At 39.2% G+C, this 15,776-nt stretch overlaps 1 pseudogene across 1 annotated transcript; it reads left to right on the top strand.

Moving 5' to 3' along the window:
• The first annotated feature begins 10,178 nt into the window (after positions 1 to 10,178).
• On the top strand, positions 10,179 to 10,906 carry LOC307196324 (zinc finger matrin-type protein 2-like; annotated as a pseudogene). Its single transcript has one exon. The product of its transcript is annotated as a zinc finger matrin-type protein 2-like (transcript).
• The last annotated feature ends 4,870 nt before the right edge of the window (positions 10,907 to 15,776 follow it).

Below are 15,776 nucleotides of genomic sequence, written 5' to 3'. Positions count from 1 at the left end.
ATAAACTGCTGAAGAGAACTTTTGATCAATGGCCTCTTTTCTTACACCTAGCAATGAAGAGAAAACTCTCAAAGTGTCACTGTTAAGTAGGATGTCTGTCCTTCATGTTTTTATCTAGGGTATTTTTAGTGTAATAGGATAGTGTGTAATTCTTAGTGAAATATATCCTCTTTTCCCAGAGATAATCATTAAAGCTCACAGCTAAGGATGAAAGAGTCCAAGTACCACCAGCTGTTGGGGCTATCCACCTCCTGCAGGGCTCACTGAGCACAACTCTAACTATTGAAAGTGAGCAATATCAAGTCATGTGGTATAAATATAAAACAACTTTATTTTTGCCAATAATTGTAACCAACATACTATCTTGAGCTCCCCTTTTCTCTGGGCAATGAATTTCATTACGACATATTAATCTCTTCTTCAAAAACTTTAACATGCACTAGTTGCAGTTCCACTTTCATTTTTAAGACTCTATTCTGCTCATTAAAATACTTAATCTCACAATTAGAGAAAATTCTTTAAACACACAATAGGTGAGAATGTTCTTGCACCAACACTATTCCTAGTCTTTGGTTCCCGACCCTTTCATTTGGGTTATCGTTGATACTACTGGAGAAAGAAGGGAGAAGGAAAACAAATATTTTGCTATGTGCTGCCAATGGCAAGATTACTCCTCTCTTCTTGTTTTGAGCACCCCCAAGTGCTTGCATCAAGCAGCATTCTTCTGGCACATAAGCATCCACTCCTTACTGTAGCAGTCCCCAGAAAACTGGCAACCCCAATCCCACATACCCACCACAGCCCTCAACTCTGGAGCCTAATGGCATAGATAAGTCCATTCCCCCTAACTCTGGGGGCTTAGAACGTGAGGAACCACACCAGCATGCCAACTCTCTGATTCAGCTTTATCAGGACAGATGAGCAAGCTTAGCTGCTTGGCAGAGATCCTGCAGGACACTGGAGGTCATTTTCCCCTCTAGCAGACTTGCCCCAACTCTGTGATTCCTCTCCCTTGCCTTGAGAGACAGCAACCAGTTGGATACCCCTTCTCATCTCCCACAGAAAGGAGAATGAAGGCGATACCTTCTCTACATGAAAAATCACTCTCTGCAAAAAGCATAACCCAGCTCACTTCCAGCCTCTGTCTTACATGACTTCAAAGAGGCGAAGCCAGGTTGAGAGGGCCTACCTCTGATGAAAAGGCACTCCTTAGCCATCCCTGTAGGGAAGTGGACAGCCCAACAGCTGATGGGCCCCCTAAACTTAAAATGTGGAGTAGGGAAACTCTTTTGTTCTCGCTGCAGGCTTTAGTTCTCAATTTCTGCAAAACAGATGCTCTTACTTGGCACCTCCTAACTTTACCATCTTAAGGCAGGTTTTTTTAATCTTTAACTTAATGGACTCTGTCTCTGTCCCAGGCTTACTTCAAACCATGAAAATGATAGATGCCACTGACCTGATTTTTTTTTTTCATATCCACTTGACCATCTGACCAAAATCTGTAGTACAGAAAAACCATGTATCAAATATCTGTTAATGTTGAAACAAGCGAAACAAAAACCAGAGTTGTCACCATGAGGGCACGTTTATAAATAATGGCACCATGCCTGGTTCTCCATACGTAAGATGAAGCAGCTGAGCTGAAGCAGTCACTCAGCTATTTTAGGGCTGGCATACACAATCTGGAGAAAGTGAAAGCTGGTGGACCATCCACTTAAAGCAACCTATAACATTCATATTTATTATGCTGTGACTTCATTCTAATTTATTAATACTTTATCAATGCAACCTAAGAGAGTGACAACAAAATTTATGAGAAGATACATCCCCTGAGGACAGGAACCAATTCTCTTTCTTTCTTCCTCCTTCTTTCCATCTTTTCTACCTTCCTTACTCCCTTTATTATTTATCATTTCTTCCTTTCTTCTTTTGTTTCTCTCTACTATCGTCAGTGTATGGCACAGGCCTACCTAGCCCATCATAAGTCCTCAGTACATGTTTGTCACATTAAACAAAAATGAAATGTTCTATTTTACTTATTAGAAATAAATATGGTGCAGTAGGCACCACGGACATTGAACTGTCCTCAACCTCCTAATAACTGTCTGGGGGGTTGCACCGAAATCTACAGCAGCCCCTTCCTAAAGTTATGCTGTCTTTGTGCACTGCTAATCTGGCTTCCTGACTGACAGACCGCTTCATTCTGCCACCACAATCTCTTATCAGTTCTATAGGCATATTGGAAGGAAATAAATCTGCCTCACGATACACAATGTCATATTTCTCCCTTTCCTACTTTTTCATCTTTCTTCTCTCACAGCCAAAGAATTGGGCCTCCAAAGTCCTCTCAGCCCCTGCAGTCCTCCAATTCTGTTACTTCCCCAGATGCAATTCCACTTCATAATCACATACCCCGTATCATATCTCTGTCTGGGGTTTACTGCAATCCTCTCTCTCCAATTCCCACACACACATCATGAGTTCCTTACTGCTACCACTGTTGGACCTACAGCACTCCATCTATGGAGTTATTTTGTGGGTTTAGGGCATTGTGGATTTTGAAGGAAGTAGTACCCAAGGCACAAATTGGTCAAGAAGCAGAAAGTCTGTTGTAAAAATAAGATCAATCATGTTTTTGAAAATTCTACATGAAGAATGACTCTCTGGTCCTTGAGGACGAACAAGAAACTGAGATCCAATTCTGCAGGAATTCGGAAAGAAAGTGACAACCAAACAACAAACATACTCAATACCAGAGACAGAGCAAAAGGAGGGGAGGGACTGATTGGGACTGAAACCTAGAAACAAAAAAAAATTTGTGAAGAAAATAGGAAGTGATTGAAAACAGAAGATTCTTGACCAACTGGGGTGTAAAATAGGACTGAATGAGAAACAACGGAAGATGAACAAGAGAATGGGGAGCGGGAAGGAGGCTCGGGAACTAAGACACAACACCTCAGTCTCCCAGGTGAGTCATAATGCAATGGCTTCTATCTAATGTCGCTGAGCTCTGCCATCTCATCCTCTCTGACTCGATAACACCCCCAAATCAATTCCCCTCTTCCACCTGGAGACCCTTGGTTGCCATTCTGCCCTGGTCTGACCTTTGTTGTGGCCTTAGAAAACATCTTTGTAATGGCCAACTGGGATAATAGCTGCATTTTGTGGTCATGAAATTGATTCATCTCACTAGTATTTATCAAATATGTGTACTCTGCTGACTGCATCCTGGACCATTCACAGGACCTAAGAAAATCAAAAGCAAAATAAAAAATAAAAATAAAGTTTTATACACATTAAAGCTCAATCTTTAAAAAATTAAAACTGGTGCTTAGAAAAGCTGAAAAGTGTTTGTACTTTGGTATTGATGTTCTGTGTGCCAAGCCTAATTTTTTTCATGGAAATTCATGGTATAATTACAAACAACTGTCACTTGTCATTATAACAAAATAGCTTCCATTGATGGTTAGTTGCCATTGTGTTTCCTTAGTTCTAGCATTTTGAAAAAAGAAAGAGTAAAAAAAAGGAAATGGCTAAAACTCCATAAAAGTAACATTTGGTTTTAAAGTTATAAAATTGTTGAGTCAAGATATTTTTAGTAAAATTAGTTCCATCAGTGTAAACCCAAATTCTGGCACATAAGCAGATGTGTGTGGCTATGCTCCAAATAATTGAAGAAAAAATTATTTCCATACCTGAACAGCCAAGCTACTCATAACTCCCTACTTCTCTTTTCATTTTCATCTTGATTGAGGTTGAGGTTTGCACTTCAACTCTCGTTTATTATCTCATTTTTCTTATGAACTCCAAACAAGAAGTAAATTATTGCAAAAATACCTAATTTGAAATTTGATGAAATTGACTTGAGGATGTAGGTTTCTTTCTTAATATTAATAGGGTTCTTGAACTTTTTTTTAAGATGCCATGAAAAAACAGAAACCATTCACTGAGTTTACAAATCAGAAGCACAATGCATGATTTTTAACTTCAGAGAGCTTTAATATAGTTGGAAATACCAGACAAGCACATGTGATAAACCAGTTATATTGTTAACAATAAATTGTATGATAGAGTATGTGTACATTTTATATGTTCACAGAAATAAAGATAGTTAAGGTTTGTGGTAATGTTGGAAGCATTCATGTAGATATAGAACTTAAACTGAACCTCAAATGTTGTAGAATTTGTTCTGGGTACGTAGAGCTAGGTATATCTTGTCTTTTACCAGAAAGGAAAAAAATTAGATTCCCTTGATGAGAGAAAGAAATAATATAGAGACGATTTGTGTCACTACTGAACAAAGCTAGGAGCCACAACAGTTGGGATACATTAGGATACTATTTTCTTCCCTCTATTTGATCTTCAGTGACTTAATCACAAAGGTTCTGTGAAACAACCTGCACAACCTCACTCTCCACTAGTTAAGAGAGAACTGGTGAGAAAGAAAGATTACCTATAAAGTTCTTGAAGAAAATGGTCTAATGCAGGGATACTGTGCCAGTCAAAACATTTCAGAAACCTCAAAAGATTACAGAGCTCTAATTCCCAAGAAGTTACCTTCATTTCCTCTGCAAATCTTGCCCTTAAATATTCTGTACACCATGTTGTATAGTCATTCCAAAGAAATCTGCCTGATTTGGCCCAATTCTGAAAGAAAGCCCCCATCACTTCAGCTAAGTGGAAAACTGAAGCGATTATGAGGATAATTCAGTTGCGATCGTGAGGTGGTAAGTCACTCCAGGCAAGTCTGGGCAGTGACGGGAAAGAAGCAGGCAGAAGTGTTCACACTCTCCAAAGGAGATAATCAAGCTGGTAGAACGTAATAAATTGCTTTCAGTAAACATTAGGGCCTTATTATCTTTTAATTTCATGCAGAAGGTATTTTTATTCTGTACTTAATCCTGTTATAAGTGCCTACACCAGAGCTCCCAATCAAATCTTTATTCTCACATGCACAGAAGGAAGAGAAAAAGAAAACACAATCTGTCTTAGTTACTAATCAATATAAGAATGGTCTAACGAAGAACAAAACTCTTGGGAAACCTTTCTAGAAACAGCCTCAACACTTCTAAGAATTTCACATTAAGGCAATTCTTTGTAATTCTTCAGACAAATGTGAACTACCCAAAAGGGTGAACGTGGGAGAGATAGAGACAGACAAAGTTTAGGATAAAAGACGTTAAGGAAAGAAAAAGACCTTCTGTGTGATTGAAAACATTCTCTAACCCCTGCAAACGTACATATTACCTTCCCTTCTATCCTAGAGGAGGTAGGCTGTCCCCCTCACCTGTGCCCTCACCTCATCCTACTCACCTCCTCAGGGCAGCATCCCATCAAATTCCTCCTCTCTCTCCCTTTTACTGGCCCTTTCCAATCAACATACAAATGGTGGCAAACAACTCTAAGTATTCATTTGCTTAATAAACTTGTTTACTGAAATAGGATACACACAGGGAAAAGAGCAAACATCGTAAGAGAAGAATTTTCAGAGTAAATGCACCTCTGTAAGCTCCATCCATATCAACAGGTAGAATGTTACCAGCACCCTAGAAACCTCTATTGTTCCCCCACCAGGGAATTCCCTCTCTCAAAGATAGCCACGATCCTGACCTCTGACACCATTGGTTAATTTTGCCTATTTGACAGTTTTCTCTAAATTGAATTAATCCATATATTCTCTCGTGTCTGGCTTCTTGGACCAATATTATGTTTGTGAAACCTATCCATGTTATGTCATGCATGTAGCTTTGCCCATTCATTCTCATTGCTGTATAGTATCCTACTGTAGGAATAATCTACAAATTCATCCACGGGTGATAGAGATTTAATTTGTTTCCAGTGTGGACCTTCTATTAAATAGGAATTGTAAAACAGGGCTACCATGAACATTCTTAGCTGAATATATGTACCCATTTGGGGGGTGTATACCTGGGAGTAGCATTTCTGTATCATAGAGTGTGCATATATTCAGCTTTAGTAGATACTGTCAGTTTTCCAAAGTAAACGGATCTAGTTACTCTCAGCAGCAATACAGGAGAGATCCAGTTGTTTCATATTCTCTCCAAAACTTGGTATTTTCAATTTTGTTGGTAGTGGTGGTTATTCCGGCACAGGTGTAAAGATATCTAATTATGGTTTTAATTTACATTTACCTGATGAGTAATGACATTGACCAACTTTTCCCAGGTTAACTGGCCATTCAGATAGGAAGGATCTGTTCAAGTGCTTTGTCCATGTTTCTATTTGGGGTGCCTATTTCCTGTTTCTCTTTATGTATTGTGGATATGTTTCTCCTGATCTCTCTCTGTCCCTTTCATATATATATATGCATACATATACTTACATAATATAAATATATTTTATGTATAAATTCTTATATATTCTTATATAATATATAAATACATTAATACATAATGTATGCATACCTAGTATATATTATACCTATATAAAAGATCTATGCTGTAACTTGTCTTTAAATACCCTAAATAGTGTCCTTTGGTAAACAGAAGTGTTCCACTTTCATGGGGTCCAATTTACCACATTTTCCCTTCATGTTTAGTGGTTTTGTGTTCTGTTTAAGACCTCTTTTTTACCTACTGTAATGTCAAGAAAATATTGCTCTGTTTTATTCCAGAAACTTTGGTTTAATTTAAGTGGCTTAAATCTCCCTCTGGCTATAATTCCCACTCCTTTCCTTCACAGTAACTTCACAAAATACTTGTCTATATTTCCCATCTTCTCTTCTTCAGAAATAATCTGACTTCTGACTGCCCCTGCCCATCCTCACGACTCCAGTGAAGGTATTTTCTCCGTGCTTAATCCATATCTCCCTAACTGCCAAAGGGAAATTTTTCCATTCCTGTCTTAGTCACTTGACTGTAGCATTTGATGCTGTTGACTAGGCCCTTCTTTTTAAAGTTTCTCCTTAAAAATTTCAGGATTGCATTTCATCCATATTTTACAACTACCTCAGTTCATTCCTTCTCAGTCTTCTTCATGGGCTCCTTCTCCTCTAATTATGTTTTAAACATAAAACTACAACATGCACGAAATTCTACTGTGTACCAGACACCATGCTAAATCCTGGAAATACGGTGGTGAGCAAAAACATATGGTTCCTGATGTCATGGAGCTTAGTATCTGGTGGCAGACACACACATTAATCAAATAATTACCATGATGAATATTTAATTACAAACCGGGATCGTGGCTCGGAAGGAAACAAAGGCTTATAGAAATGGCTCAGGAAACTGTGGCCTGTGGGCTAAATATGGCCCACTGACTGTATTTGTAAATAAAGTTATATTGAAATACAGGCATGTCTCTCCATTTACATATTGTTGCTTTCACACCAGAGCAACAGAGTTGAGTAGTTGTGATAGAGAGAGACCACATGGCATGTAAAGCCTAAAATACTTATTATCTGGTCTTTTTCAGAAAAACGTTTACCACTCCTAGTCTATAATAAGACACATAACCCTGACTGGGCATATGCTGGCCAGGAGAGGCCTTCTTTCCTAGAGCACCGGCTCTCGGGTCTCAGGAATAGCAGGTATTTACTAGGCAAAGAGAGGAGGGTAAAGCTCTAAACAGAGAAATGCCATATGCGAAGGTCCTATATGGAAAGGAACATGGCACATTACAAGGAGATGAGAGAAACATGAGGCTGGAGAGACAGCCGGGGACAAGATCAAGCAGCATCTTGTAATCCACATTAACAATGCTTGAGACTTTTTCTAATGGAATGTCATTAAGTACTTTTTAAGTAGAGCAGGGTAGGGAGGTTTTGGTCATGACTGTTTTTCTCCGTCTCCTGGCTCTGGCTTCTTTGGTGTTGGTTTTGTTCTCACGCTATTCAAGGTAGCCCCCGACAACTCCTAGATCAAGAACTCCTAGATCAACATCCTCCAGATTCAAGTCCAGAAGAAAAGAGAGAATCCTCCTACCACCACCAATAGTTCAAATATGTCCTGTTTCTGCCTGTTTTCAGTCACATTCCCATCAATGAGCCAATGACTGAGGCCAGAGGAATGGAATTAGCCAATTGACTTATGCCTACTTACATGGCCACCGCTAGAGCTGATCACAGGATTAGCCTCAAGCATTTGCAATAAACGTTAGATAGATGTAGCAACCCAAAGGAAATACAGGTACTTTTTCAAGGAGTAAGATGAATAAATGCTGCATGGCAAAACCAAAATATTCTCAACACAAGACACAAATGGGGATAATTTCTCCTCTCCCTGGGTGTGCTTGCTAAGAACATCTCATTCATACCTCTGTTTTCAACTACCACCTTTATAATAATCTATTTGTAAATATCTGTCTGTTTGTAGCCCTAAATGTTTTCCTGGTCTCCAGATCTGTTTATCCTGGTCTCCACTTGGATATGCTACAGGTTTAGTTTAATGAGAAAAAACAATTCATTATCTACCCATCAGACCTACTCCTCCTTCCGTGCTGTCTTGCCCAAATCAGAATCTAAAGAATTATTCTACAATCCGTCCTGAATCTTATCTGTCTAATCAGTCACCAAGTGATGACGTATCTCCCTCACTCGCTATTTAAAATTCTTCAGATGATTCTTGCCACCTCCAGAATAAAATCCAACCATCCTATGAAGACAGTCAAGATGCTTCCCAATGGCCCTGCTACCCCCTGAAAAAACACTCTACTCCTCAGTCTTTCACTCCTCCGTCCTTTTGCCCATACTTTTCCCTCTTTCTAAACTGCCTGTTCTTCTTTCTTCCTTCTTCACGTGCCCAACTCTTGCTGGTTATTCAAGAACAAGCTTAATCCTCATTTTCCTTAGGAAACTTACAGAATCACTGTGAGTTATTCAAGAATAAGTTTAATCCTCACTTTCCTTAGGAAACTCACAGAATCACTGTGAGTACTCTTCCTCTGTGCCCTCATCATACCCACGGCGCCCCCATGTCTCAAAACCTATCACGCTGCCACAGTTTATTCCTCTGTCTCTCAGAGTCTGCAAGCTCTCTGGAGGATAGGAATGTGTCTTATCTTTCTATGACCTAGTAAGTGTTTCGCACATACTAAACACTCAATAAACACTGGTCGGAGAATTCTACTCAGGTCAACTGGGGAAAGAAATGACACTTTTTGAAGAGAATTTCATTGATGGAAATAAAAAATTAAACATGGAAACTATATGGTAGTGACAGGGCAAGTTAATCTAAGTAAACAGTTCCTTAACATTTTTTAAAATCCTTTTCTGACCCTCTCTTCACCCCTCACCTCTTTTCTAGTATACGGTGTACATTCCCAGAGATGCAGAGCACAACTTCATGCTAAAGGAGTGTCTACTCTGATTTCCATAAAATGCCTCACTTAGTGCCCTGTACCCCAAAGGCACCCATTATTTACTAATTAGTGATCACAATCTCCAGGCAGACATAGGATGCTAAAACTTATGGTAAGCACGCTCTAACATTTACTGTTGTAGTCATATAAGTAAATAACAGAAAGCAACTTATAGAACCACTCCCAGGTTTAAGAAAATTTCAATGGAGGTGGTTCCTTTGGTCTCAGGACTTTTAGGAGCTAATTTCCGCTCATAACACTTTTTTCTTATATTCTTTATTTCTTTCTATTTATGTTTCTTCTACAATTTAAATACAATTTCCTTTAGAATATTATCTTTATTCAAGTATCGTATACCTTTATAAATTTAATTTTTCTAGTATGTACTAGGCATACTTTCCCCTGCAGATACAATGGAGAACAAAATCAACCCAAGCTCTGCTCTTATAGTGCTTACGGTCTAAGGGGAAAACAAAGTCATGACACAAATAATCACACACACACAAACTGAAAAACAGAACACTGTGACATGTTTTGAAAATATTACCGATATCTACAGCAAGCATCTGAGTTAATACAGGATGTAACTGAAGGCTCCCTAAAGAAAAGATGCTGGGACCGGGATCTGAAAATGAAGGCAGTTTGATTAGCTGAAGGGAAATGAGACTGGGAGAAAGCAGGGAACATTTCAAGCAGGAAAATGTCACGTGCAAAGGCTTTGAGACAGGAAGGAGCATGGTATATTCAGAGGACTACATAAAAACAAAATTAATCCTAAATTCCCACTCAGCACAATTTTTCAAAGATGGAAAGCAATAGGATTTAGAAGAGACACTGAATTGAACTGAATCTTGGTTCTTCCTCTCAATTTGTTGGACGACTCTTAAAAACCAGTCTGAATTCGCAGTGAAGATGGCGTCGGGCAGTGGGACAAAAAACTTGGACTTTCGCCGAAAGTGGGCCAAAGATGAATATGAGAAGCTCACTGAGAAGAGGCTCACAGAAGAGAGAGAAAAGAAGGATGGAAAACCAGTGCAGCCAGTCACGTGAGAGCTTCTCCGGCATCGGGACTCCAAGGTGGACCTGGAATCCAAACTTGGAAAGACAACCGTCATTACCAAGACCACCCCACAGTCTGAGATGGGAGGATACTATTGCAATGTCTGTGACTGTGTGGTGAAAGACTCCATCAACTTCCTGGATCACATTAATGGAAAGAAACATCAGCGAAACCTGGGCATGTCTACGCGTGTGGAACGTTCCACTTTGGATCAGGTGACGAAACGTTTTGAAGTCCACAAGAAGAAAACAAAGAGAAGCAGAAGGATTATGATTTCGAGGAAAGGGTGAAGGAACTCAGAGGAGGAAAAGGCCAAAGCCTACAAGAAAGAGAAACAGAAGGAGAAGAAGAAAAGGAGGGCTGAGGAGGACTTGACATTTGAGGAGGATGATGAGGTGGCAGCTGTGATGGGCTTCTCTGGCTTTGGTTCCACCAAGAGTTACTGAGGCTTTCTATGCTTGGCTTTTTGCCAGGCCTAACTTTGTGGTGTGGGCGTCATCTTTTGGGGGGTACTGGGGAAAGGCCTTAAGACTGGCAGTGGGGAGGGCTAGAGGGTGGGTGTTTGTGGGTTCCCTCTACCTTGGGACAGAGCACAGGATGCAAAGAAATGTGGTATGGCATGTTCCTTCAGCCTCAGTATTTCACTGGAGACAGAGGACCTCTGATCATCTGACTTCCCAATAAAGAAAAAACACCTCTTCTGGGAAAAAAAAAAAAAAAGCACAGTCTTTGCGTACCTGCCTTTCCAAACGTGTAAAGTGGATTAAACTAAGTTTTTCACCGTAGTTCTCAGAGTATATTGCAATTCAAAAATTAATGGGAAACTATCCTGGACCAATGTCAAGTATTATTATTGACTATATTTTGTCCGCATGGACTTTAACTGAAAGTAACTTGGCAGAACTTTAGCTTTCCTATAACGTTCCTCATAGCAGCAAATATTCATAAACCAATATTAAAGATCTAGGGGATCTTTTACCTGACAGCCAATGTTTTCCTAATTTTATTTTATTATTTTTTTTTTACTTTTTTAACATTTTTATTGGAGTATAATTTCTTAACAATGGTGTGTTAGTTTCTGCTTTATAACAAAGTGAATCAGTTATACATATACATATATCCCCATATCTCTTCCCTCTAGTGTCTCCCTCCCTCCCACCCTCCCTATCCCACCCTTCTAGCTGGTCACAAAGCACCGGGCTGATCTCCCTGTGCTATGCGACTGCTTCCCACTAGCTACCTAGTTTACATTTGGTGGTGTATATGTGTCCATATATACACTATCTCTCTCTCACATTGTCCCAGCTTACCCTTCCCTCTCCCTGTGTCCTCAAGTCCATTCTCTAGTAGGTCTGCATCTTTATTCCCATCTTGCTCCTAGGTTCTTCATCAGCATTTTTTTTTTTAGATTCCATTTATATGTGTTAGCATACGGTATTTGTTTTTCTCTTTCTGACTTACTTCACTCTGTGTGACAGACTCTAGGTCCATCCACCTCACTACAAATAACTCAAGTTCATTTCTTTTTGTGGCTGAGTAATATTCCATTGTATATATGTACCACATCTTCTTTATCCATTCATCTGTCAACGGACAGTTAGGTTGCTTCCATGTCCTGGCTATTGTAAATAGAGCTGCAATGAACACAGTGGTACATGACTCTTTGTGAATTATGGTTTTCTCAGGGTATATGCCCAGTAGTGAGATTGCTGGGTTGTATAGTAGTTCTGTTTTTAGTTTTTTTGGGTTTTGTTGTTGTTGTTTTTTATTTTTGGCTGTGTTGTGTCTTCATTGCTGCACACGGGCTTTTCTCTGGATGTGGCGAGCAGGTGCTACTCTTCATTGTGGTGCGCAGGCTTCTCATTGTGGTGGTTTCTCTTGTTGCAGAGCATGGGCTCTACCCGCACGGGCTTCAGTAGTTGTGGCACTTAGGCTCAGTAGTTGTGGCTCGTGGGCTTAGTTGCTCCGCGGCATGTAGAATCTTCCCAGACCAGGGCTTGAACCCGTGTCTCCTGCATTGGCAGGCGGATTCTTAACCACTGCGCCACCAGGGAAGCCCTCTATTTTTAGTTTTTTAAGGAATCTCCATACTGTTCTCCATAGTAGCTGTATCAATTTACATTCCCACCAACAGTGCAAGAGGGTTCCCTTTTCTCCACACCCTCTCCAGCATTTATTGTTTGTAGATTTTTTGATGATGGCCATTCTGACTGGTGTGAGATGATATGCATTGTAGTTCTGATCTGCATTTCTCTAATGATTAATGATGTTGAGCATTCTTTCATGTGTTTGCTGGCAATCTGTATATCTTCTTTGGAGAAATGTCTATTTAGGTCTTCTGCCCATGTTTGGATTGGGTTGTTTGTTTTTTTGATATTGAGCTGCATGAGCTGCTTGTAAATTTTGGAGATTAATCCTTTGTCAGTTGCCTCATTTGCAAATATTTTCTCCCATTCTGAGGGTTGTCTTTTCATCTTGTTTATGGTTTCCTTTGCTGTGCAAAAGCTTTTAAGTTTCATTAGGTCTTATTTGTTTATTTTTATTTCCATTTCTCTAGGAGATGGGTGAAAAAGGATCTTGCTGTGATTTATGTTATAGAGTGTTCTGCCTATGTCTTCCTCTAAGAGTTTGATAGTGTCTGGCCTTACATTTTGGTCTTTAATCCATTTTGAGTTTATTTTTGTGTACGGTGTTAGGGAGTGTTCTAATTTCATTCTTTTACATGTAGCTGTCCAGTTTTCCCAGCTCCACTTATTGAAGAGGCTGTCTTTTCTACATTGTATATTCTTGCCTCCTTTATCAAAGATAAGGTGACCATATGTGTGTGGGTTTATCTATGGGCTTTCTATCCTGTTCCATTGATCTATATTTCTGTTTTTGTGCCAGTACCACACTGTCTTGATTACTGTAGCTTTGTAGTACAGGCTGAAGTCTGGGAGCCTGATTCCTCTAGCTCCATTTATCTTTCTCAAGATTGCTTTCGCTATTCGGGGTCTTTTGTGTTTCCATACAAATTGTAAAATTTTTTGTTCTAGTTCTGTGAAAAATGCCAGTGGTAGTTTGATAGGGATTGCACTGAATCTGTAGATTGCTTTGGGTAGTAGAGTCATTTTCACAACGTTGATTCTTTCAATCCAAGAGCATGGTATATCTCTCCATCTATTTTTATCACCTTTAATTTCTTTCATCAGTGTCTTATAATTTTCTGCATACAGGTCTTTTGTCTCCTTAGGTAGGTTTATTTCTATTTTATTCTTTTTGTTGCAATGGTAAATGGGAGTGTTTTCTTAATTCCACTTTCAGATTTTTCATCATTAGTGTATAGGAATGCAAGAGATTTCTGTGCATTAATTTTATATTCTGCCTAATTTTTTTTAAATGGCCAATTGCTAACCATGTGACGAGTAATCAACAACAGAATATAAGCATGAGTCCTGAAAAACTTAATCTGTTTCTTAGTGATGGAAATCGTAATCTGCTGAGAAACAAGGCTGAATAGTGGATACATACTGAATTGTGATTTGCAGGCTCTGCCATTTAAAGAAACAGAAAATCAATTCACTTAGGTGAAATTTAAAGGTAGAAAATCAGGTTTGGGTGGGGGAAAATACAGTGAGTTTACCTCCAGGCAAGTATAACTGGAAACCAATGGAGACCCAAATAGAGTTTTCCAGGATAAAGTTAGAGAAGTAGCATTAGAGCTGCTTGAGAAGGCTGGACTGGAGTTAAAAGGTAGGAGTATAGGTAGAAGTTATAACTTCAGGAGTGAAGGTATTGTCCATTCACTCATTTCAGATGAAGTACCCAAGTAAGTTCTAATTGCTCCTAGTCTGCTTTGAGTTACAATTTGTGCAGGTGGAAAAATAAAATTAATTAAATGCACTTCAAAACTGAATACCTAAATTAAACTCTTAAAAGAGCCAAAGGAATAAATGTTAAAATGGATAAAATACTTTTTTTTTTTTTTTTTTTTTTTGCGGTACGCGGGCTTCTCACTGTTGTGGCCTCTCCCGTTGCAGAGCACAGGCTCCTGACGCGCAGGCTCAGCGGCCATGGCTCACGGGCCCAGCCGCTCCGCGGCATGTGGGATCTTCCCGGACCGGGGCACGAACCCGTGTCCCCTGCATCGGCAGGCGGACTCTCAACCACTGCGCCACCAGGGAAGCCCTGGATAAAATACTTTTGAAGGCATTAGCGTGTTTCTGGTTTGGGTGAGGCTTTGTTTTGTGTAAGCATATGCCATGCTGGTGGCAGCTGTCACTCTACAGTACACCGGGTGGGGATGTTGTAGCAACGAGTGTAAGTTATGCTGTTACGTCACTGCAGTAATGTCTACAGCCTTACAACCCGCACGACATTTCTGGGTAAAGGAAGTGAGAAAAAGTGGTCTCAACGGCAAATACGAGCCACTAGCACTTAAAAAAGTTTCGGGTTAGGGAAGCCACTACCTTAGACTTGCTCATTCTAGGCTTTTTGAATATATAACAAAATCTGTAGGCTCTTTGATACTGCTTCTAATTCTAAGTAGCCCTTCTGAATGCATATTTTACTTGCTTAAATATAGGCACATTTACAGAATAGTCCACAGACTGGCACAACTAGTTTCAGTGTGTTAATTTCACTAATATTTCCTGAATTCATTTTATGCACGATGGACTGCTCCAGGTGTTGGGAACCAAAGCTAATTTCACGGCAGCCAAGGTCCTTGCCTCCATGCAGAATGTATTCTATGGAATTAGATTTGTTTGTGAGGAAACTGAGTTTTAATATTCTGTATCTGAGGAGCATTTTATCTGAAACTTCAGAGTTGTTTAGAAGTACAATTTCTTAAAAACATTTAAGTACGTATTGATAATGATTATGTAGAACAATCAAGAAATGTTAAAATACTTTGCTCTTTAAGAGCTTTAGGGAAAAAAGATATCTATTACTTTTATTTGGGGAAGGAGAGGAAATCTGTAACCCTTTGAGGATGAGTAAGATTTAATGAAATAACCTTTTCAGTCTTGACAACTACTTCTATTCCAAGAACCTATGTTACAACACATTTTCTCTTCAGTTATAGCTCTTCAACAGAGCTTTCAAGAGCCTGTCACACAGAGTTACAGACATTTTCTTCTACTTAGGTATCTACTCAAGCTGACTCAAAGAACCCTGGGAGAATTTACACTTGAAAACAAGTTTGATCTACTAATGTAAACAAAATGCTATGGTTATTTATTTATTTTTCTTCATTGTTCTACATTTTCCTCCCTGACCAAGACATTAAATTAAAATTCATATACAATCAATAGTATCTTACTTGGTTCCAAAACTGAAGGAATAACTTTTAATACTTAAGTTAACGTATCTTGGTTGCCCAACTTATTTATTACAAAATGATTTTGTGATATTG

This window comes from Stenella coeruleoalba, assembly GCF_951394435.1.
Source record: "Stenella coeruleoalba genome assembly, chromosome: 13".
NCBI classification, from domain to species: Eukaryota; Metazoa; Chordata; class Mammalia; order Artiodactyla; family Delphinidae; genus Stenella; species Stenella coeruleoalba.
This window is presented reverse-complemented; position numbering and strand designations above follow the sequence as displayed.